The sequence below is a fragment of the Mya arenaria genome, chromosome 15 (assembly GCF_026914265.1).
Source record: "Mya arenaria isolate MELC-2E11 chromosome 15, ASM2691426v1".
Taxonomy (NCBI): domain Eukaryota; kingdom Metazoa; phylum Mollusca; class Bivalvia; order Myida; family Myidae; genus Mya; species Mya arenaria.
The window spans coordinates 17,653,598-17,660,894 of NC_069136.1; the positions used below are offsets into that span (position 1 = coordinate 17,653,598).

The 7,297-nt window shown below is 34.4% G+C and overlaps 1 pseudogene; it reads left to right on the plus strand.

Annotated features, from left to right (window-relative positions):
• Positions 1-3,400: 3,400 nt before the first annotated feature.
• On the plus strand, positions 3,401-6,139 carry LOC128219161 (glycoprotein 3-alpha-L-fucosyltransferase A-like; annotated as a pseudogene).
• The last annotated feature ends 1,158 nt before the right edge of the window (positions 6,140-7,297 follow it).

Sequence of the window (7,297 nt, forward strand, 5' to 3'; positions counted from 1 at the left end):
AAACATGACATGGCATAATTTGCATCATATCTTTTGTAAGAAGATACAGAAACTGGGAAAGAAAGGTCGACTCTAGTTTTGAGAAACCGGTCATTGTTGTAATGAACAATTTTAAACCGTTATTGAGTTTGAAAAAAAAAACAATCGTCAAAGTTATAAAAACGTTCTCTTTTTTAACACTCTTAGATTCCTTGTAACAGGATTAAGCTAATTTGTTTAATTTTTGTTTACGAATAAATTGCCTTTTTCATTGAGCTTTGTGACTCTTGAAGGGAGCTATTTTAAAGTAAATCATTCTTCTTATTTCAAGAAATTGACTGCACTTACTTATATTTAAAGCTTCATGGTGTTGATTTTAGGTCCGAGCGTATTTGCGACAGATTTGTGGTCACCATGCCGAACGAGTGGGTTTACCGGATATTATTTTCCCTACAAGATCGCGTTTGTGCAACGTAGTGCCAATGATAGGGATAAATACAATGTTACAATTATTTGTTTAACAATCGATGTAAAAAATGAATTTAAATAAAATTAAACTCGAAATTTCTGAAAATGTTTGATGGGGTTAATCAGTATTTATCCGGGTATGCATAATATATGCACACTTATATTTTAATTATCTTGGTAGCATCACATGGAAACGCCAAACAACCAATCACGTTACAGCCTTTATCGCTTAATCGCGTTTAGATGCGGACTTCAAAGACAATATTTGAGCAATAATCAACACTTGTTGAAGGGTTTCAGCAGTTTTAATACTCCTAATGGTTCGTCACACTTTATTTTGTATTAAAACAGACAGTTAAAACTTCAAATCACCAAATGCACACACATGATCTTTGCATATTGATGACAACTATTTTCGTTAGTCAAAAGAACAAGTCACATCCTTTTTGGCACGATAACTTATAATTTAACAATGAATATGGTTCTGTTATTCTTAAGATTCGTATTCAGTTTTGAGAGGCAGTAGTAAATAACTGTTTTTAATTTCTTCTCAGCAACAACGGCCTTTTGATACCCATTACATAAAAGACAACCCCTTGGTAGATTTTCATAAAGAAAACATAACACCTGAAATAACAATCTTAAATGCGGAAAAGTAAACTTTAATCAATGAAAACGTATTCAAGCTTACAAAACAAAAATGAAAAAAAACACAACTTAACAAGGTATTAATATTGCTCCAGTTTCTTACATGTACATATTTCAGTCACAGCAAAACATGCTGGATTGAAAGGCATGTGCCTTGTCACTGAACAAACATGATTTTAACCATTATATAATTTAACATTCGTTTGCAGGTTTTTTTGTGAAAATTCAACTATTGATTAGGCTTGAACGTATAATTTCCATAAAGACCTCCAGATAAACAATAACATTTGCAAGCAATACGTTACTTGTACCTTACTAGAACGAAGGCACAAGGTTGGTCTTTAACTCTATTGATACATTTGGCCAGGGACAGTTGACTCTCATCATGTCTCATTGCTGCCACTATGATTAGTTGATTAATATTTATTAACATTATTTGCTGGGCTATGCTATGATACGTGCTTAAAATTGCAATAATAAAAACGTAGTTTAATTGTTTTATCACGCCAAAAGTGGTTGAGAACAGGACATACAATCGATGTTTTGTAACATCTAAATACGTTTCACTCGTAGCACTATTTAACAGTGAAATTTCCTCATCTCAATTCCGAAATGAGTGTTGCCAGTTGAATAGTTTGAGAGTCTCGTACATGTTTTATAGGACTAGACATCAGAAATAAACTGTATCGCTAATAATCATTTAAACGTGAACAGAGAGTGCTTTGTTCTTCCGAAAAGCGCTAATAATATGAATGGAAATTGAATAATTTTTTAACTTGGATTTACAAGTTCAAATGAAGAACTGCCAGTTGCTTTTATGTTTATTCATAAATGTAAGTAAAATAACTCAAATTGAATATATGTATATATGGTTCCATATTTCAATTTCTGGGATTATATTATTAATGTATTGAGCCCAAGTTTGGAGGTATAGTCTAGAGGATTGCAAACTTAAATTTTGTTGCAAAAATGCATTAACACTAACTAAGATGGAAAGCAAATTGCTGTTCCTGTTCCTAGAATCTAGTATTAAGAAATAATTAGTTTTTTTCATATATATTTTGAAACATTAGCAATTCAAGGCCCGTCCGTATTCACTTAACATTGCTGTTATCTGATAGAATTCTAGAATCATGCTCAAATGGTTTGTCAGAAAATGTTTTATTGCTAAAAAAATACGAATTAAGTTTTCTGAGCCAGGGTCTCAAACTAAATCTGAAGTCGTTATTGGAGATATGACTTGCTTTTTGAGTCTGAGTCTCAAATTCAAAATCAATTCGATTCGAAATATAGGTCTTGTTATGCGAGCCTGAATCTCACGATCAAACTCAAGCCGTTATTGAGTATAGGCCTTTTCTCTGAGCTTGAGTCACCATTTTAAATTTAACCCTTTATTAAAAACACGCCTTGTTTTCTAAGTCTTAGTCTTAAATTCAAACTCATGTCTTTATTGAAAATAATTCAATTTAGGCATTGATTTCTGATTCTTTGTCTTAAATTTAGGCTGCAGGGATACTTTGTTTGATAAAGCCTACGTGTTGCAGTTCTAACATTTCGTAGGCCTTGATCTCCTTAGTTTTCAATCCTCAGGAGGATTTCCGGCTGTGTAACGTTTAAGATGAAATTCATCGTCATTATCTAAACATTATTCGATTTTTTTGTCTTACAACTACCGCCACAATAGTAAATTCCCTGCGTTAAGACTTCCAAACACCGCAACGCCGGCTTTTTTATTAGTGAATGATCGCTTAATTTAAAAACAAATCATACACTGCTAAACTAACACAAATTTCTAAAATGCTGGATATTATTTTTTTATCAAAAAATATTTCATTTTCAGAGAACAACACCTCAATTAAACGCTACGTTTTGCCTATCTGTCTTCAGGGCGACAAAACTACCAGCTACTGAAAGCATACAGCAGCAGCGTTAAAAGTGGAAAGTGATGCATCTGTTCATATTATGGAATTCATTTTGACACCCTGCTTGAAAGCTTTTATGACAGTCGCAAGAAGAAATCACTTTACTGCGGGGTTTCATTCGCAAATGATTAAAGTTATTTGAAATTATTAAGGAAATTCTCTCATCTAATTTGGTCATTACTACAAATCGAGCGGTACGGACTCCCTAAAGTGTCATGTAGGATCGATCTTCCTGGGTTTGTTCAGTATTACATTTGGCTACAGTTTCTCAGCTTCTAACTAAAGGACATGCCAAGCAGTTAAGAATAATATTGGTACCATGAATGCGTTAATTATTAAGCGAATATCTTGCTATTGGTGTAAATAAAGCTACAGTTTTCATTATGGCAGTGCGGTGCAGTAAAGTAAAAAGACAGTTTATATTACTGATCGGACTTTTTCTGGTATTGACTTCGTATTTCGAAGTACAGACAAACATGCTCACAGCTTTGAAGTTTGCAAAGTTTGAAAGCCGCTTATTAAACATTAAGTCATTTACCGTTTCCAACATTCTGAAACATCCTGTTTCGCTCTGGAAAGTACACCCATCCGACGACAAGATTTTATTGCAACCTAAGTTTAATCCTAAGATTGACTTAAGTCTTTCGCCAAAGAGGATTCTCCTAGAACAGGGACTGGCGGGCTGGAACGTCAATGGCGGTAAGCAAGCGTTTGTTGATCATGACTGTCCTGTACAGCACTGTGAACTGCATGGTCATCCGAATGGAGATGTGTTTGACGCTAGAATATTTAAGGAAATAGAGTTAAACAGCCAATTGCTCGGAGGCGCGCAAGCAGAAGTGCCCCTTCATTCATATCACGTTTGGATCATGTTCGCGTTGGAAAGTCCGGAAGCGTCGCCTTCTTACCTTGGTCTGAACGACGTCATAAACTGGACATCTACGTATCGTTACGATTCTACGATGATGACTCCGTATGACAAATTTCAAGTTTATGATCATTTTACACAAATATCTGACTATAAGCCGGATAAAAATTACGCTTAAGGCAAGCCTAAATTAGCAGCAATATTTGTGTCAAACTGTTATGCGTCAAACGCAATATTGGAATATGTTAAGGAGCTACAACAGTACATGGATTTGGACTTTTATGGGTCATGCGGGAACTTGAGTTGTGATAAGGGGGAAGGCAATAACTGCTTTAAAAATCTACATAAGGAATATAAGTTTTATTTGTCTTTTGAAAACGCCAATTGTCGTGATTACATTACCGAGAAGTTCTTTCTAAATGCATTAAGGTTAGTAGCTCTGTCCCCACTAAATGCAAGATTACTTTAAAAATTTAGTCTGGAAATAGATTTGTAAATACTAACAAAATTCGCTTAACATAAGGTACCACTTAATGACTTAGCAACAAGTTGCATATTGTAAAAATAATTCTATAAAAAATGTTGTTATACTGATAGAATTTCATAAGCTATACGTCATGAAATTCATTAAAATGGAATTAAATCTGGAATGGATTATTTGATTGGTGTCAATAACGGGGTATGAACTCAGTTGAGCTGGTGCTTCGCTCAAACTTTTACCAGCACAATTGCGATGATACTCCCGATAATGACATCAATAACGCTGTACATTACTTAAATTTACACGAATATTTCATTGCTTATTTTTTAGAATCGTTAAAACAAACTTAATTGCATAAACACAAAATCCTTACAGTCATTCTTTCTTACGCTTGCTGTCAATCGAAAGACCCGATTTGTACCGAAAACAGTTTATCATATGACGTCATAATAACGTGAGTCTTTGTATATACAGTGAGGAAGGTAAATGCTATGTTTGAGCATATGTATTTTGATAGAAGAACTGCATTAACTACACGTCGTGAATTTAAGAAAAAAACCTTTGCTTTCAGGAAATATCCTGTATTGGAAATCATGTCCTTGTTAATAACATAGCTTTAATTGTTTAGAGATGTGCTATTAAAGTTACAATTTTGATTTATAAACTCATTATGTTGTTAAGTATTACGTTTGTAGATACATTAAATTATATGCTTTTAGACACGTTAGTTATATGTTTGCTGTTACCTTAGTGGTAGATTTGTAGACAGGTTTTAGGTTCTAGGTTTGAAGACATGTTTAGTTTTAGGTCTGTATCCACAATGAAGTATATGATTTCGACGCGTTAAATTATAGGGTTGCAGTCGCATTAAGACATGTGTTTATAAAAGCTCAAGTAAGAGGTTCGCAGAGACGTAAACTTTTTTATAGTCACGTAATAAGGTTCTTGATTTGGAGTCACGTTTAGTCATAGGTTTGTAGATACATATAGTAATAGTTTTGAGGTCACGTTTAGTTTAAAGGTGTTTCGAGTAAGATTGGTAGATTTGTAATCTCGTCAAAAGTTAAAGGTTTGTAATCTCGTCAAGTAATAGGTTTGTAATCTCGTCAAGTTAAAGGTTTGTAATCTCGTCAAGTTATTTGTTTGTAATCTCGTCCAGTAATATGTTTGTTATCTTGTCAAGTTACAGATTTGTAATCTCTTCATGTTATAGGTTTATAATCTCGTCAAGTTATAGGTTTATAATCTCGTCAAATTGTAGGTTTGTAATCTTGTCAAGTTACAGGTTTGTAATCTCACCAAGTTATATGTTTGTAATCTCGTCAAGTAATTGGTTTATAGACACGTTAAGCATTATGTTTGAAGACAAGTTTAGTTTTGGGGGTTAAAGTAATGTAAAAGGTATGTAAATTATGCACGCTTCTCTTATAGACATGACTTCGTTCCGGTCGTGATGGGTGCGCATCCAGACGACTACAGACGCGTGGCCCCACCTGGGTCCTTCATCCACGTTGAGGATTTCCCGCATGCATAGGCGCTTGCCGGGCACCTCAAACACCTAACGATGGCTATAATGACTATTTCCGCTGGAAACGTACCGGACAGTTTGTTGATACAACGTTTTGGTGCAGAATTTGCTAATTACTATGGGATACCGATCTCACCCACCAATCAGTACACGACTTAGAACAATGGTGGCGGGGCGAAAATATATGTATAGGCAAACGACGCTGGGATGAGATATCAAACAGCAGTAAATTACATGTGCGATAATGAGGGCTTGCAATATACTACGCGTACGTGTAGCCACATATGTATGTATCATATGTATTTGTAATAAAAACTCGTTGATATAATTCTTCTTAAATCTGATGGGATAATAGTCTCATTTATTATCGCACAATTCACTTTTCTGCTTGTGTTTCGCAGCAATTTATGGATTTCTTACTTAATGTGACGTATCCAAACGCCATGTACCATATTCTTTAAACAAAAGCTCTTTTGTAATTTAGGTCGTAATCCTTTAAATAAATGTCGTTTTGTCGTGTTTTCAGTACAAATAACTTGAGCATATCCAGCAATTGTTGGAAATCAAAATATGATGATATTGTGATACATTCGGCCTTTCTGTGCTGTTGTTTTTATAGACGGAAATATGTAACAAAGAGCTTTACTTGGCGAAATAAACAGAGCAATTTTTATATTTGTTTGCATTTCTCTTTCTGCCATTGTATTTAAATGTATGTGTTAAATGTATACTCCAGAACTCGAAGCACAAATATCCCTTCATGCATTAAGCTCTGCCATAGTTGTAAATATATTTATTGCACAGTTAACGGTTGACCTGATCTTATTGGACTGAGCAACTGGCGGTTGAATGCACATTGTTCAGGGTTCTTTTTACCGAACGATCGTTTCAGGAATATAAAATTAAAAATCTGTTGTTTTTTTCAAAAATAGTTTAGATACATTAAACAACATAATTTAATTTAATTTAAATTAGTTTTCAAACTATTCAATTAAATGATTTATGAAAAACACATCTAAAGACACCGGTTTGCGTTGTTATTTTAACCAACACTTTTTTACTTTTGGTGACAGACTGTTAGACACTAGGATTAATTTGGTATGTTTAGTCGAGTTTATCAAGGTCTGCCCTCGCCTTATGGCTGCATAATGGCTTGACCCCGACGTGACAGCATCACCACTTAAATTGTCTTTATATGCCATTAGTGACATGAGAAGGAAGAAAGACTTAAATTCCCACTCAAATCCAGATATTTGAAGTATTGAAGAAACAGAGATAGATACAAGAGATCTGAGCGCGATACCCTAGCTCTTTGCGAAGAGACCTTGGTTATTTAACGGGCTCGGTGTATAGCACCAATACACGGGGATATAACTGTTCTGGGTTTAATCAGTACTGAGAAC